General features: G+C 33.8%; 1 long non-coding RNA gene across 1 annotated transcript; it reads right to left on the bottom strand.

Moving 5' to 3' along the window:
- Positions 1–8,104: 8,104 nt before the first annotated feature.
- Positions 8,105–10,292, bottom strand: LOC120085118 (uncharacterized). The gene is made up of 5 exons (XR_016532311.1): positions 9,630–10,292; positions 9,466–9,540; positions 9,274–9,381; positions 9,126–9,189; positions 8,105–8,698 (listed from the first exon to the last, which is right to left on the bottom strand). It is a non-coding gene; the product is annotated as an uncharacterized LOC120085118 (long non-coding RNA).
- Positions 10,293–16,580: the final 6,288 nt, after the last annotated feature.

The following is a 16,580-nucleotide window of genomic DNA, read 5'->3' as shown; positions in this document are numbered from 1 at the left end:
GTAAAGTGCTACAAACGAAGTGATCCTAATTCGTACATGTTATGACATTAGGAGTAAGGGCGTCTTGTGCAAATGGGTTTTGTACAAGATCAGACCACGAAATCAGTCACTCTTACTTTATAACGTTGTTTACTGTTTAAGACTAATTATTTTAAAGCTATGACCTAGGTAACTTGATCTTAATCCGGAGCTTACTATGAACTCATGTTTACTCGAGATTATCCTTAGATTTGCATTGGCTCAACAGCGCCGGCTCAATAAACTCTCATTTCAGGAGTAAGACTGGATAGATAGCTGGAGACATAGGGTGCAAGAAGGAATTCACTCCTACTCGTTTTTAAGGATAGTAGAGAGGTTGTTCCCTTAAGTGTTGATTCTGGGTCTTGAACATGGGGCCCTACCCTCTAATTGGTCCGAGAGGGATTCGGTTTGTTGATTGGATCACAAATCAATTGTTCATTAGAGGATAAGTGGGACTTAAGGAACAAGAGGTAATCCCGGGGGTAAAACAGACATTTGACCCAGTCGTTATTACGAACAACCTGTGAGGGGTTAACTTACTAAACATAGTTATATCGAGTGGATATAATATACCTACAATGAGGGGAGTTCAACTATGGGATTTAGTGAAGTGACCCATTAGTTAACAAATGAGGGTTGATTCGGTTTAATGAGTGTAGCCAATTAATCTCAGATCGTTGGAGCCCATGATCTGTAGGTCCACGAGGTCCCCCTACTAGATCATAAATGGATTAGCTTAGAGTAGCGTGATAAGTTAATTTGAAACGTTCAAATTAGAATTAAAGAATTAGTAATTATATGAAATATAATACACGTTTAATTTTAAGAATTAAACGAAATTGGAGAATTAATATTTAAATATGATTTAAATATATGAAGGTGGATTTGTGTAAAATTAATTTAATATTTGATATTAAATTAATTATAATTACTTAAATTATTTAAATAATTATTTATTAATTTTATTAGAAAAATTAATTTATGAAATTAATTTTGTAAAATAATATTATTTTCAATTTTATAAATCAAATTGATTTTTGAAATCAATTTGAAAAAGTTGAAAAAAATAGAAAAACACAAAAATGGATTTTCGGTTTATTCCATTCATCTTCAAAATAGCTCAACAAAAACCTATTTTCTTTGTCTTCAATAACTCCAAGCATGAATTGCATCTCATGCAACCATCTTCTTTGAGAAGATTGGAATGGAATTGAGGCATGCAAATCGATAGAATTTTTGTTTAAAAATTCTTGTTGAAGAAGGTGTTCTTCAAGTGGGTTGTTGCTGGGAGTTATTCTCCAAGTTCCCTTAATTGACGCTTATTTTGAGTCCCACAACTCAATCTAAAGCTCTAAGAGAATAGTGGGGAAGATCTTGAGGTAGTCTACAACGAGATTTGGAGAAATTTGTAGCTGGGAATCGAGCTTTGAAGAAGTTCTACAAAGGTATGACTTGAAACTCACTTGTTTCTACAAGAGCATGCTTTAGTTTCTGCAAAAATTAATGAATTAGAGTGCTTGTTGATCCTTGTTGCTTCTGGTGCTTGCTGATATAATCCAAAAGAAGGCACCTGGCAAATAACTGATCTCAAGAGTCTCTTCCAACGTAAGTTGACGACCTTTCCTTTGTATATATATTTTTTTTATTTTGTTAAAATTAGGGTGCCAATATTTGGTTTATCATAGCTTTTATATATTTTTATATGCATGTGATGTATTATCTAACTATATGTTTCATATGTTGTATAATGTATGCCATATAGTTTTAAAATATCACCTTAGGATAAAAATGCTCATGCATCATATCTAAATATAAATGTTATATTTCTGGATGTATGATTAATATAAGCATGCTCATGCATTAAAATATAATTGATATATTATTTAAATGTATGTTTTGAGTAAGCATATTCATGCACATAAATGTTATAATATGTTATTAATATGTATGTTTATGTATGATGATTATAAACGTTATAATTAGATGAAAAATGAACTTTGCATTGAGAATAACTTTACTTAGATTAATATAAACGTTATATTTAATCAAAGTCGTCCTAATGCAAACGAAAAGGTTTTGACAAATTCATTGTTTTATAAAGGTTGCATGAAAACATAGGTCAAAATTAATTTTAATGGTTTAAAAACAATTCATTTAGACTTATGTTAAACGCGTTTTTAATGAAATTAGAAATAGGTTGATCTTTTAATTCGTTTTAATAGGATTAAAATGAACTTGGTTGAAAGATTAAATTTATAAAATAATTGCCTATAAGGGACATTTGTCTAAGGAATGTTCTGTCTAGGCTGAGGTATTTAAGCTGATGGAAATGGAACACCTCTACAAGGAACGGACCTGAAAGGTGAATTGACCAAATATTTTATAAGCAAGCAATAAGTGATTAATTTTGTCAAAGAGTCTAATGAATGAGATCAAATATTGTTAAATATTCAATATAAGCATTATATTGAGCAAATTAATAAGAACTTAGCTAAAAATTGATTAGCCAGATTTTACTAAGTTAATAAACCCAAAAGGTAGAACACTTAGTGGGAGGAAAAAAATGTATATGATATCTCACTTTTCCCACCCACGCTCTCCCTAAAAGTTCATAGGGTGAGATTCATGTTCAGTCTCGTGGTGCCCTTGGTGCACCCTCCCTTAGGAAGGTATTTGCATGGGGAAGGAAATTACAAACTCTAGAAATGTATAAGATCGGTATAATCAATCGTTCCAATCATGTTCTTCCCTTAGGCAGACTGGTTAGGGTGGGGTTATAGGGTTGAAAATGAAGGGTTACACTTATGATAAAGCATTAAGGCAGTTGATGATTTATTGACCAAATGAATGGTAATTAAATATTATGTGAATAAGGAGTTATTTTGGAATAATAATTGATTTAGAATGTCTTACGTCAGTGATAGGTATAACTGTACACCCTGAGGTGGTATTTATTCCAAATCACTAAATGTATCATTGCAAATTAAATAACGTTGGGTTCATTATTAGTTTTTGCTAAACTGATTAAATTAAACTAAAAAATGAATTTTTGCAGTCTAATAAAAGTAATTTGTGTTGTATCAACAGTCTAGCTCAATCTTACTTGTTTAGTGCCGAAAAATTAACTGAAGAAAACTATACAACCTGGAAAAATACGATAAATATGATATCGGTAGTGGATAACCTCAAATTCGTTCTCATGGAGGAATCTCCTTCAGCCCCTGGGCTCAACGCATCGCGAAGTGTTCGTGATGCTTATGGGAGGTGAACCAAGGCCAATGATAAGGAAAATGTCTATATGGCTTATCTGAAGTCCTGGCTAAAAAACATGAGACTATGATCATTGCACGCTAGATCATGGAATCATTGCGTGACATATTTAGAAAACCTTCCTCACAAGCCATGCATGATGCTCTCAAGTTCATCTTCAGTCCACGAATGGCTGAAGGATCATCTGTTAGGGAACATGTCCTTAACATGATGAACCACTTCAATATCGTTGAGATGAATGGAAGTTTCATAAATTAGCCCATTCAAGTGAGCTTTATCATACAATCAGTACCGGACAGCTTTTGCAATTCCGTAGCAGTTGTGTTATAAAAAATGCTCCACAATATTGAAATGTTCAACACTATAACCATTAAAACTAAGAAAAGAAAATTTTCCCCTAAAGAACATGTTCATCTTTGGCATCTAAAACTAGGTTACACTAATCTCAATAGGATTTAGAGGTTAGTTATGAATGGACTTCTAAACAAGTTAGAAGAAAATTCTTTACCTGTGTGAATCTTGTCTAGAAGGAAAAATGATAAAACGATCTTTTACTAGAAAATGTTATAGAGCTAAAGAACCCTTGGAGCTTATACACTCAAACCTTTGTAGTTCGATATGTGTAAAAGCCAGAGAAGGGTTTGAATATTTTGTCACTTTTACGAACGATTATTCAAGATATGGGCATGTTTGCCTAATGAAACATAAGTCCGACACACTTGAAAATTTCAAGGAGTATAAGGTTGAAGTTGAAAATTTGTTAGGTAAAAAGATTAAAACACTTCGATTAGATCGAGATGGAGTACATGGATATTAAATTCCATAACTATTTGATAGAACAAGGAATCACATCTCAACTCTCAGCACCTGGTACACCTTAACAAAACGGTGTATCAGAAAGGAGAAATAGAATCCTGTTAGACATGGTTCGCTCTATGATAAGCTATTCTTCTCAACCTATCTCGTTCTGGGGTTATGCAGTGGAGGCTGCAGCTTACCTCTTAAACCAGGTTCCATGAAAGAGTGTTATCAGAACACCTTTTGAATTATGAAGAGGTCATAAAAGTAGTTTACGGCATCTCAAGATTTGGGTATGTTCAGCACATGTGCTTGTGGCAAATCCAAAGAAATTGGAACCACGTTCAAGATTATGCCTATTTGTAGGTTATTCTAAAGAAACAAGAGGTGGTTTGTTCTTCTATCCAAAAGAAAACAAAGATTTGTATTGAAAAATGCTACTTTCTTAGAAGAAAACCACATTGGAGAACATAAGCCAAGAAGCCAAATCGTATTAAATGAAATTTCCAGAGAAACTACTGAAACTTCAACAAGAGTTGTTGAAGAGGCAAACACTTCAATAAGAGTTGTTGATGTTGCTTCATCTAGTCAAACACATCATTCTCAAGTGTTGAGAGGGCCACGACGTAGTAGAAGGATTATAACCCAAGCTACTCACTATTTGGGTTTAACAGAAACTCAAACCATCATATTAAATGATAAGGTTGAGGATCCATCGTCTTACAAGAAGACAACGATTGATGTTGACAAAGATGAATTGATCAAAGCCATGGACCAAGAAATGGAGTCTATGCACTCCAATTCTATATGGAAACTTGTAGATCAACCTAATGGATTTGAACCCATAGGCTGCAAATAGATCTATAAGAGGAAACTGGATTTAGATGGAAAGGTGCAAATCTTTAAGACTAGACTAGTAGCAAAGGGTTATACCCAGGTTGAGGGAGTGGGCTATAAAGAAACTTTATCACTTGTTTTTATGATTAACTCTATCCAGATTCTTTTATCTATTGCCACAGATTATGACTATGAGATATGGCAAATGGATGTCAAGACTATCTTTTTGAATGGTAATCTTGACAAAACCATCTACATGATCCAACCAGAGGGATTCATTGAACCAGGTCAAGAGCAAAAAGTTTGCAAGCTTAATCGATTCATTTATGGATTGAAACAATCATCTCAATCTTGGAATATAAGGTTTGATGTTGTAATAAAATCTTATGGCTTTGATCAAAATTTTGATGAGCTTTGTGTTTACAAGAGGATCATCAACATTTTAGTAGCTTTTCTTGTGTTGTATGTGGATGATATCCTACCCAATGGGAATGATGTAGGTTACCTGACTACCATTAAAGAATGGCTAGTTGCTCAATTCTAAATGAAAGATTTGGGTGAAGCACAATTTGTTCTAGGAATCCAAATTATAAGGGATCAAAAGAAAAAATCACCAGCCTTGTCCAGGCATCCTATATTGACAAAGTGTTTGTTAGATATTCGATACAAAATTCCAAGAAGGATTTGTTATCTTTCAGGTATGGAATTATCTTGCCTAAGGAATAGTGTCCTAAGACACCTCAAGGGGTTGAGAAGATGAGACAGATGTCTTATGCATCTGTAGTGGGTAGCCCTTATGTATGCCATGTTGTATACTAGACCCGACATCTGTTGTGCAATGGGAGTAGTCAGTAGATATCAATTCAATCTAGGATTTGATCACTGGAAAGCAGTTAAAACTATTCTCAAGTATCTTAAGAGAACGAGAAACTATATACACATATATGTGGCTAAGGATTTGATCCTTATAGGATACACTGACTCTAGTTTTCAGATTGATAAGGATTCAAGGAAATCCACATCAAGATCAGTGTTCACTCTGAATTGAGGAGCTATAGTTTAGCGCAACATTAAGCAAGTTGTATTGTGGATTCCACTATAGAGGCTGAGTATATAGCTACCTGCGAAGTTGCTAAAGAATCCATATGGCCCATAAAATTTCTCACGATGTAGAAGTTGTTCCAAATATGTCCTTGCCCATCATACTTTATTGTGATAGCAGTGGTGCTTTGGAAAACTCCAAGAAGGCTCGTAGCCACAAACGTAGAAAGCATATAGAGCACAAGTATCATCTTATTGGAGAGATTGTGCAATGGGGAGATGCGATTGTCACAAAGATTGCCTCGAAGCACAATATTGTTGATCCATTTACAAAGATTCTCACAGCTAAAGTTTTTTAGGCCCACCTGGAGGGTTTGAGTCTATGAGATATGAGTCACTTAAGCTAGGGCAAGTGGGAGATTTTATTAAGTATATTGTATGCTCTAGTTTATTGTATTGTATATTGATACTTTTCTTTCCCACTCGTCTTTATTGTGTATTGATACATTCCACTAGCTTTGGATAAGTGGGAGATTGTTGGGATTGATGTCCTAAATCTAGTGTATCTCATGGTTTGTAGTGTTGTTAGCACAAATTATTTATCTAATAAAATCAGAGGTATTTTATTTGACGTTTAGATGACATTATTTCAATCCAATAAATTAAGATCCAAGGTTATATGATGTCACTTGAACAGTATGTGGTTGACACATAGGTGGTTCATGTTTAAGTAATAATCTAAAATGTTTGCAGTAAATGGAAGAAGGTTGGGTGTCTTATCCTAGTAACATTGTCGATACAGCCCACTTTGTAGTTATTACATGAGATGTAAGTATTACAAACAATATGAACCATATTGTTCATGTAAAGACATGTGAGTGAGATATCTTGTATAAAGGAGTTTATACATAGATCGGACCATGAAATAATTAGTTTCTCTTTACAACACCGTTTCTTGAAGAAACTAATATTTCACTAGGATGACCTTAGGAGACTTGACCCTAATCCTGAGTGAGTTGTAAACTTCTGTTTATGACAGCAGTCCTTTGATCTGTATGGGTAAGAGTGGACATAATAGCCGACTCAATACGCCTACCATTTTTGGGATTTGTTTGATATTCACTCCTTCCTATTACTTGGGAAAGTAGATAAATTGCTCCCTTGTAGCTGATTCCGGGTCTTGAACAATGAGACCTCAACCTCTCACTGGCCTAGATGTGTTAGTTTATAGTTGGACTATAAACTGTTTGTTCATTAGAGGAATTAGTGGTACTTAAGGAGTTAGATGTCAATGCAGGGGTAAAACGGTATTTTGACTCAACTATAGTTATGAGCATTTGTGAAAGGTCATCACTCTATTGATTGGTTATATCCATGGACACAAAAATATATCTACAGTGCGAATAGTACAACTATCGATTTTTAGTAGAGTGATCGGTAGTTAATGAATATCTGATTAATTGGATTAAAGAATTGGATTAAAGGAGTTTAATCAATTAATCATATATCATTGGAGCTTTTAATCGTAGGTTCATAAGGTCCCCTTACTAGCTCACTGAAGGATAGTAATGAGAAATGGTTTGAATTGTTCAAATCAAACGAGGAAATTTTATATTAATGGGATTAATATATAATGGTTAATTATAGATATGATCTATAATCCAATTATCTAAGAGAGATATATTTGAATAAGATTCAAATATTAGATTCATATGAATTGGGTTCATAAAGAGATGTATACATATAAATATGTGATATTTATAAGTTAATTAACTCCATATTAAATATGATTTAATATGATTATTTAATTGATTAATTAATGGTTAATTAATTGATTAAGAAATAATAGAGATTAGAGGTTAGCATAAATATATGATATTTACGATAATTAATTAAAATATATATTAAATAGGATTTAATATATGGTTATTTAATTAATGTGTCAATTAATTAAATAAGGATTATTTAATTAATTATGTAACGACCCGACCCCCTAGGACTCAAGTTAGGCCGTTACTTAACACATACATGCATGGAACTTAAATCGATACCCTTTTATAGTGAATTAAATGCTAAATAAATAAGGTAAACTCAAAAGATATTCATTAAATTCAAATATTAAAAACAGACGATAGGGTACCCATAAATCATAAATGATAATAAATAGGTCTGAAAAAAAATCGTAATAGTAAGTTTCAAACATCCAAACTGAAAGTTAAAAAAAAAAACATGAAAAGAAATCTAAATATCATGAGTGGAAGCATAAAACTGGTCCCAATGGCTCGATCACGAATTCGCTTGTCAATCGCCGGTGCATCTCTACCTTTACTTGAAACAACAACATGAGAAAGGATGAGTATAAAATACTCAATAAGTAACCCCACTATTGGGGTCAAGCTAGGCATCTATGTCCTCTAGATGCCTACCTCTGGTGGAACATATAAACTGCTCTAGTCTTCATGGGACACATACATACATGAAAAACTGAATTCTATTCTACCGTAGTTAAATATGCCCACTACCTCTAATAAGTCCCGTAGGACCCATAACCTCTGGTGAATCCCGAAGGAAACACAACCTCTGGTGAATCTCGAAGGGAAACACAACCCCTGGTGAATCTCAAAGGAAATACAAATCCTGGTGAATCTCGAAGTAAACACAACCCCTGGTGAATCCCGAAGGAAACACAACCCCTGGTGAATCCCGAAGGAAACACAACCCCTGGTGAATCCTGAAGGAAACACAACCCCTGGTGAATCCCGATGGAAACACAATCTCTAGTGAATCCCAAAGGAAATACAACATCTAGTGGGTATCTAATTAATCAGTAAGGACACTATCACAATCTCAACATCACAAGTATCACAACGTGGTTCTATAACATATATATACACCTCAACATCATGGCTCTACAACATACATATATGCCTCAATATCCTCATATCAAATACAACCTCATGGAATCAAGTATCATCTCATGCTAGCATGCAAGTATCTACATGCACAAATAAATCTTTCAGATCCTCAAACAAGAACATACATCGATCATACTATACTATCCATCTATCATGCTATCGTTTTGTCGTAATATTCATCTATCATGCTAGCATATATTTAGTGCCTGGCCTATGGGCAGTTTCAGTTGTAAGTTTACTTACCTCAAATCGCAAGTCCAAATATTTTCCTCCAAGCAATTACTCGATATTGAAACTCAAATTAAACCTACAACATAAGCTCAACATTTAATTCACACTAAGGCCCGATTCCACCCAACAATTAATACAATCAACCCCAAAAATAATTTACCTAAAGTGTGGCTTGATCAATGGTCACTTCCAAGCTTTGGCACTAAAATCTCCACTAAATTCCACAAAGAAAAATAACACCTAGTTCTGATGGACAGTGACCTTAAACCTTCGAAATACAAAAGTCAAGTCATTACTTAATCCAATAATTAGTGGGTGTCCGAAGATCAACCTCAAGAACCACAAATGTTACCAAATTTCTTGTTGGAAACGAACCCAAACCCGCTGAATAGCACGTTGCGCACTCTAAACTACTCCAATCTTGGATCTAAATTCCAAATATAATAGGTATCAACCAAAAAGTAAATCCAAAATTTAATGTGCAAACAAGAACCTTCAAAACTCAACCAATCTTACCTAAACCTTACCAACAGTTGCCAAAATTTTCCTTCCACGAAGCTGGACAGCGGCTCAGAATTTTCTCAAAACTTCAATCTAACCCCAACTGTGGTGGGTAACAAACAAACTAAAACCAAGTCAAAGGAACAACAATTTAATCCACAAAATCCATCCAAAATGTGAAACCTTACTAAACACTCAGCCAATAACAGAGACACGGCCGAGGGACAAACGAACAGTGAACGGCAGTGGCTGAACGAGCAGGGCGACGCTTGGACGGATGCGGTTGGCCGACTGGTCGAGATCGGCGGCGAGCAGTAGTGGAGATCGACTGCTGGGCTCGGGCAACGAAAAAGATTCAAACAAGCAACTTGACTGGGTGAGGAAGTGGCTGGCACTGAAGTCGGGGCTGGTGAACTCTGGATCTGGCATGGCGCGGGCTAACAGCACCAGTGGCTTCAGAACGCAGACGAAGAGCGACATACTGCTTTGGATGGACGTGTGGCTGTCTGAGGTGTCGATCGAGAGCGACGCGATGTCGACTCTTCAAATCCAATGCTGACAAACGACTGGAGGTTGCTTAGGACTTGACGGCGGGAAGGAAAATTTTTTAGGGAGGGGGGTGTCGGCGGCTGGAAGAAGAAGGGAAGGGAAGAGAAAGAAAAAGAGAAAAAAGGAAAGAAAAAGGAAATAAAATAAAATAATATATATTTATTTTATTTTATTCTTTTCCTATTCATCTTTATTCTATTAAATTTCTTTTCTTTCCAAATTGAAATTAATTCTTGCCACTAATTTCCAAATTGAATAATTTCAACGTCAATAATTAAATTCCCGCAATTACAAGTCCAAAAATTCCAAAAATGCTCTCAATTAATAAAAATTAGTGAAATTATATTAATGATAAAAAAAATCGGGGCGTTATAAATTAGCACTAAGGGTATAAAAGGTAAATTCTTGGAGAAACGGTTAACCCTTCTCCATATTGGGCAAGGGTTTTGTTATTATTCAAAACCTAACCTCCACCTTCTCTGTAACTTCTCTCTAGAATTCTCTGTTTTTTTCCTCCTCAAAGTTCTTGGAGACCACTCTTTCAAGTTCTTTGATATCCTAAAGAATAGCAAGGTAACTTTGCTGGTGGTGTCCATCTACATTAGAGAAGTTCGAGATTGTTGCTAATGGTAGAAGAAGAAAGCTAGAGGAATCAATAAAGGTAAGTTGTGATTTCTCCTCTTCTTCCTCTTTTCTAGTATGCTTATGTTTTTTTAATGTTTATCCTATAATTGCATGTTTTATTTATTGTTTTTGTTTCTTTAAAAATTGGATTTCTAAATGCAAAGCGTTCACATGCTTTCGCAGAAACTCGATTCTTTCGCTAATAGTATCTCGAATCAATATAATAACAATATTATTTTCTTATTGCACTTGTCATGAGATAATTTTTTACTCATTATATTGAATATCATGCTTAAATATAGTAATTAAATAAAATTGTCAAACTCTCATACCATATACAAAAATTTGAATATCATCGAACTTAAAAATATAGGAAAGCCAATCTATATTAAAGTTTATTCAAATTACCAGGAGAAATCTCAACAATTTCAGTTATATTTGTAGAGCAAATTACCAACCAAAATATCTTCAATAGATTTTAATATTTGAATTTATTTCTATCAAAATTTGAATCACATTGAGAAAATCTTTGCCATCCTCATCAAATAGATAGTAATGTGAAAAAAACTCTCTATCAAAAACACATATGGCAATTAACATAAATCATTCCACTAATTTACTCATCAGAAAGTTGGAATTCATTCGTTCAGATGGATGACATAGCAGCACACCATTTAAAAAATAAGATTAGAATGAAATCCATTTATTAGGATCAATAAAATTACGATCACATTCTAGCTCTAAAATATTCATTCTAAAACTTAATTAAGGTTCAAAACATAATTAAAACATAGCCATCATAGACTAGTACTTAAAAATTCATGTTCAAGCTAAACCGAAGACAACAATGATATGAAAATGTATTCACTATAGGAAAGGTGAAGTTCGAATGTGGAAGTGGAATCGTTCCCAATTTCGATTTTTTACACATAATTGCAATTTTACAGAACAATAATTTATGCAAATACCATAATTTTACAGCATGCTAAGAAGAAGGAATTAGGGTTAGGAACTTACTTACCCTTGAAGAACCCAAAGCCTTCACATAATTCCTCCTCTTCAGTCACGAAGAACCACGATCAGGAACCCTTTGAAAATCACAAACAATAAACCAAAGGGACACCACCAAAAGTGAGTCTTCTATATTTTCTATAGGTGATGAGAATCATAGGAGGTGTAGGCTTTGTGATCTTTTGGGTAGAGGTAGAGAATTGAGAGGGGATTTTTCTTTTTCTGTGAGTGTGTTCTTGGGAGAGAATCTCAGGGAGCAAAACGTATATATTCTGTGAAGAAGATGAATCCCTCAAAACCCAAACAACCACCCACACACGTCTACCATCACAGAGAAAAAAGGGGGAGGGAGTTACAACTCCCTCCTCAATTAATTTAAAAAATTATTGAAAATAATTTAACAAATTATTTTAATATATTATTATTATTATTATTATTATTATTATATGATAACCATCTTATCATATAATATATTAAACTATATGTTATATCAAATATAATACATAACCTATAGTTTTTATATTGTATCAAATACAATATAACTTATAGTTTTTATTTCTCTCAATGTTGTATGACATTTAATATAAATCACATTTATACAAAATTTAATTATATGAATCTCATCCATATAATTAGTATTTGAATCATATTCAAATACTTAATTCTTCTAAAAATAAACTTTATATTATAATGTATCAAATACATTATATTAATTACATCACATATATAATTAATTCAAATTAATTATATCATATGTTATAACGATCTGAACTTTCTAGGACTTATACAAGGTCGTTACTTCATACATGCATAAACCTCAAACGACTCTCATAAATTTTAACTAAATCAAACGAATTTATTTACATAAATATTTTTGTAACATCTAAATAATTAAAAATCTTTCAAAATAAATTTCATAAAGTCTGATAAATAAAAATTTCAACCATGAAACTCTAAAATCTCACATCTAGACTGAAATTCTAAAACACTAAAACATTAAATCATGAGCATAAGCATTTCTTTGGTCCCAATGGTACTGTCACGGATTCTTTCTATCACTCGTTGGTACGTCCTTGCACTTACTTGAAAAACATAACATAAGAAAGGATGAGTATAAAATATTCAGTAAGTAATCCCACTACAGGGGTCAGGCTAGACATCCATGTCCTCTAGTTGTCGACCTCTGGTGGGATGAACATATGCCCTTAATATTCATGAAATACATATAAATGAACATCTAAACTCATCTTACCTTAGTTAGAAGTACCCACTACCTCTAGTGAATCCTAAAGGAAACACAACCTCTAATGAATCCCGAAGGAAACACAACCTCTAGTGAATCCTGAAGGAGACAAAGGAGACACAACCTCTGGTGAATCTCGAGGGAGACACAACCTCTGGTGAATCTCGAGGGAGACACCACCTCTGGTGAATCTTGAAGGAGACATCACCTCTGGTGAATCCAGAAGGAGACACCACCTCTGGTGAATCTCGAAGGAAACACAAATTCTAGTGAATCCCGAAGGAAACACAACCTCTAGTGGGTATCTAACTAACGGTACATACAATAATCTCATAAATATATCATACATCATAATATAGGTTCACAACATATACATACATCACCTCATACTCATACATCCATAAGAGTTCATATATCACACATCTTGAAGTTCATGCTAACAATCACATATCGTTCATATATAACAAGAGCAACTATTTCCTCATACATATCTATGCAAATGACCTCAGAATCTTTAATGACAGCTTAAATTTTGTTGCCTGGCACATGGGCAGTTCCAGTAGTAAGATTACTTACCTCGAGTCGAAATTCCAAGACTAGCTTAAGCAATCAAGCACTAGCAGCAGTCAACTTAACGTTCCCAAACTGTGCCAAAAACGCCAACAAAATCAACCCGCTAAATAGTAAATAAATTCCACACCAGCTTCAATCTTGAAGCCAAAATCCGACAAGAGCAGTGATGAAGGAAAGAAAATCTGTGCAACAAATTAGTGGCGACGAACAAGTGGTCAACTCAGATTTAGCAGACGGCACGACGGCTGGCTGGAGGCAAGCGGCAGTGTTGTCTACGGGGAGGCGCTACCTAGAGGCGAGAGGCAGTGCAACTGTTGGGCGAAGGGACGAACGGTGAGGAGGAAAAAATCTCAGAGGGTAGGGGCGCTTTGTGAAGGCAAAAGAGAGAGAGAGAATTTGGGGGGGGGGGGGGGGAGTGTGTCGCTCATGAGGAGGAGAGAAAGGGAGGAAAGAGATAAATTCATGTGAATTTAATTCAAAATTATGAATACACAGGATGTTACGTTCTTCCTATCTATAACGACCTGACAATTAGACTGCATAATTTTGCATTTAATTTTGAAAATAGCTCCAAATTCATCTATAACCATCCATCCCTTAATTCCAATTCAAAATTAAGTACTTCCCCTCCAAATTGAATTTAATTTTGTCAATAACTCCAAATTCATTAATAACCATTCATCTTTTAATTCCAATTCAAATTTAACTACTTCCCCTCCAAATTGAATTTAATTTTGACAATAACTCCAAATTCATATATAACCATCCATCACGTAATTCCAATTCAAAATTAACTACTTCCTCTCTAAAATTTAATTTTGACAATAACTCCAAATCCATCTATAACCATCAATCTCTTAATTCTAATTCAAAATTAACTACTTCCCCTCCAAATTGAATTTAATTTTGACAATAACTCCAAATTAAATTCATATAACTCCAAATCTATCTATAACCATCAATCTCTTACTTCCAATTCAAAATTAACTACTTCCCCCCCAAATTGAATTTAATTTTGACAATAACTCCAACCTAAATTCATGTGACATAAAATCCAAATTTTCTTTCAGTAAAATTAAAAAAAAAAAAAAATTACGAATACACAGGATGTTACATTCTTCCCCCTTTAAAGGACTTTCGTTCTCAAAAGTTCAAATCCTGAAAAGCTTTTGATAATTATTCTTCACCTTGTTGTCTTGCTTTCAAATTGCTTTATCAACCCAAGTGAATGGTACTTTAAATTTTAGTTGCCTACAAAGATCTATACCTCCTTTCATATAACATCTCCAAATTTTTTAAGGAAAACCAATTGAAGTCAATCTCAAATGCTCACAATCATCAAACTCTTCACTTAGGAAGCCAAACCAAACTTAACCTTTGACCTCAAAATATTAATTTCCTTTATCCTATCAAAATAATAAAACCTTCACTAAATACATTTATTTTCCTCCTATTTATCTTCGTTAAGACCAATAAGTTAAAGGTTCCCTTTTTCTTTCCAAGTGAAACATAATCTTTATACCAAAATATGTGACCACTTCCAACTCTTTTACAACATACAATTTAATTTCAAACTTCATACTTTTATTAGGGTACTTTCCACAAGTTAACATTGCTTTTAAACTCTAAATTCACATCCTCCATCTTAGTATAGCTAATTAAAATTAAGTCTCTTCATTGCAATAAAGACATAGACAAAATCAAAGTACCTTGAGATCAACAATTCAATCCAACAACTTATTTTCTCCCATTTTAAACTAATTATCATTTCAACCACCTCACCTTCCTTGACCAATTTATCTTACCTAAGTCTCGTAAGGAGCTCCTTATGCTATTGCTTTATGCTCCAACTAGTAATTCTTTTTCCTTTTAGATACGTTACATGAAGAACTGAAACACCATACCTTACTCAATCCACAAACTCTGACACCATGAAATTGATTATGACCTATTAATTCTTTCAAAATTTCTCTTGAAATATTTTGAACCTAATATCTAGTAATCTTTAATAAAACCAGCGTCTCTTCCTCACCTTTTGCTTATCTTATAAAGAAACTTAAATCTCGTACTTAAGAACGCATGGTTTATGACAAAATTTCTTGTAGCATCACCAATTTTATTCCCTCAATGCCAAACATAATATTATTCCTCATCGAATTCCCAGCTCGTCTTCATTATTTTATGGTTTAGACAAATACATCCTTTTCTTTCTTTCCCATCATAAGTTTAGAATACTTCATAGTTCTATCAAGTTTCAATATCTATGAACAGAAATATATGTTCGTTTCTATCAGTCCTTCCATGAATTAATTAACGCGAAATGGCCTTATTGTGATCCTTCTTTCCTTCCATAATACAAAAACCAATAGTTACCTCATATTAACTTCTTTCAGGTCATTAAACTAGCAATGACAATCATTCAGTACATAAAGCTTAGACATGAAGGCTTTTAAACACATTTTCCATAGAACATTTAATGAAAGAACATACCTGGCGAGAACGAAGGATCCGTAGTTAGCCACAAGGGACACAAAACAAAAACTTACATCGTAAGTCAGTCTACAAAACCTAAAACTTAGGCTCTGATACTAGCTGTAACGACCCGAACTTTCTGTGACTTATACAAGGCCGTTATTTCATACATGCATAAACCTCAAAACGACTCTCTCACAAATTTTAACTAAATCAAACAAATTTATTTACATAAATACTTTTGTAACATCCAAATAATTGAAAATATTTCAAAATAAATTTCATGAAGTCTGATAAATAAAAATTTCAACAATGAAACTCTAAATTCTCACATCAAGACTGGAATTTTAAAACACTAAAGCATGAAAACATGAGCGAAAACGTTTCTTTGGTCCCAATGACACGGTCACGAATTTCTTCTGTCACTCGCCAGTACATCTTTGCACTTACTGAAAAACATAACATAAGAAAGGATGAGTATAATATACTCAGTA

This window comes from Benincasa hispida, chromosome 9 (assembly GCF_027475165.1).
Source record: "Benincasa hispida cultivar pf3 chromosome 9, pf3_genome.v1.1, whole genome shotgun sequence".
Classification (NCBI taxonomy): Eukaryota; Viridiplantae; Streptophyta; class Magnoliopsida; order Cucurbitales; family Cucurbitaceae; genus Benincasa; species Benincasa hispida.
The sequence above is the reverse complement of the archived record's forward strand: the minus strand, read 5'-3'. Positions and strand labels throughout refer to the sequence as shown.